The sequence below is a fragment of the Brassica napus genome, unplaced genomic scaffold (genome assembly GCF_020379485.1).
Source record: "Brassica napus cultivar Da-Ae unplaced genomic scaffold, Da-Ae ScsIHWf_191;HRSCAF=338, whole genome shotgun sequence".
In the NCBI taxonomy this organism is placed as follows: Eukaryota; Viridiplantae; Streptophyta; class Magnoliopsida; order Brassicales; family Brassicaceae; genus Brassica; species Brassica napus.
In genome coordinates, this window is record NW_026015337.1 from 2,761 (window position 1) to 5,000 (window position 2,240).

Here is a 2,240-nt window from a genome sequence, read left to right on the forward strand (position 1 = left end):
AGAATGGCCTAGACCTAAGAGTGCAACTGAAGTCAGGAGCTTTCTAGGTCTGGCCGGTTTTACAGGAAGTTTGTCAAGGGGTTTGCCAGCTTGGCTCAACCTATGACACAACTGACTGGGAAAGACGTGAGGTTTGTATGGTCTGAGAAATGTGAGGAATGTTTCTCTGCACTTAAGCACATGTTGACAAGTGCACCGGTATTGGTGTTGCCAGAGGCAGACCAACCATATGTGGTTTACACAGACGCCTCCATAACCGGATTAGGATGTGTATTAACCCAACATGGGAAGGTCATCGCTTATGCCTCTAGGCAGTTGAGGAAGCATGAGGGGAACTATCCAACCCACGACCTTGAGATGGCCGCAGTGGTGTTCGCCTCAAGATATGGCGATCATACTTGTATGGTGCCAAGGTTCAGATTTTGACCGACCACAAGAGTCTCAAGTATATATTCACTCAACCTGAGTTGAATTTGAGGCAAAGGAGATGGATGGAGTTCGTGGCCGATTATGATCTGGATATTGCTTACCATCCAGGTAAAGCAAACCTAGTGGCCGATGCCTTAAGCCGCCGTAGGAGAGCTGAGTATCAGCCGAGAGGGAAGCAGAGGTGCTGGAAGGGATGTTAGGACATTGCATTTAAAACACTGGCCAGCGAGGACGAGCCGTTGGGTTTAGAAGCAGTGAACCAGGCTGATCTCCTTACCAGGATCAGGCAAGCACAAAGCTTGGATGAGAACCTCCAGAAGGTTGCTCTGAATGATAAAACCGAGTACCAGGTTGCGAGTGATGGTACGATTTTGGTCCATGGAGGATCAGTGTTCCGAATGTAAGGGAACTAAAGGAAGAGATTATGAGTCAGTCTCATAAGTCTAAGTTCTCTGTGCACCCGGGACTGAACAAGATGTACAAGGATATCAAGAGGTACTATCATTGGATCCGTATGAAGACGGATGTGGCCGAGTGGGTGGCTAAGTGTCCTACTTGCCAACTCGTCAAGGCTGAGCACCAAGTACCCAGTGGATTACTCCAGAATCTACCTATTCCAGAATGGAAGTGGGATCACATCACCATGGACTTTGTGTCAGGTTTTCCCATGACCAGGAATAGAAAGGATTCGGTTTGGGTAGTGGTGGATCGTCTGACCAAGTCAGCTCTGTTCATACCAATCAAGAAGACTGATGGTGTGGAGCCCTTGGTACAGATTTACATGGATCAGGTGGTACGCCTGCATGGTGTACCAGCCAGTATTGTGTCGGATAGGGACCCTCGGTTCACTTCTTATTTCTGGAAGGCTTTCCAAAGGCCTTGGGAACAAGAGTGCACATGAGCACAGCCTATCACCCCCAAACGGATGGTCAGTCTGAAAGAACCATCCAGACGTTGGAAGACATGTTAAGGGCTTGTGTCTTGACTGGGGAAATTCCTGGGAAAGACACTTGCCATTGGTAGAGTTTGCTTACAACAACAGCTTCCATACAGTATTGGGATGTCGCCCTACGAAGCTTTGTACGGACGGCCCTGCAGGACACCATTATGCTGGACCCAAGTGGGGGAGCGCAGCATGATAGGACCTGAGATAGTGGAGGAGACCACGGAGAAGATTAAGTTCATCCGTGACAAGATGAAGGAGGCACAGGACCGTCACAAGTCTTATGCGGATAAGAGAAGGAAACATGTTGAGTTTGAGGTGGACGACATGGTCTACCTCAAGATGATTACTTTCAGAGGTCGGAAAAGGTTTCTGGCCGAGGGAAGTTGGATCCAAGGTACTTGGGTCCATTCCGGATCATTGAGAGAGTTGGTTCGGTGGCTTACAAGCTTAACCTACCAACTGAGATGGAAGCATTTCATAATGTATTCCATGTGTCTCAATTGAGAAAATGTCTTTCAGATCAAGACATTGTGATAATACCGGAATTCCATCTGATCTAGGCACGAACCTCACCTTGGAGACAAGGCCGGTTCGGATTGTAGACAGGATGGAAAAAGCAATGAGGAACAAGACCATTCAAATGGTCAAAGTCGGTGGGAATGCAGTGGGCAAGAACAAGTCACTTGGGAAACCGAGATGAGAATGAAAGCTGACTATCCAGAGTGGTATGGTCAGTTTATGATGGAGACAAGTCTAGACTTGGATTCGAGGACGAATCCATCTCAAGTGGGGGAGACTTGTCATGTCCTGATTCTAGATAGAGCCTTCGGGCACAGCCATGGTACGGGGAGACGTGCTAGTCAGG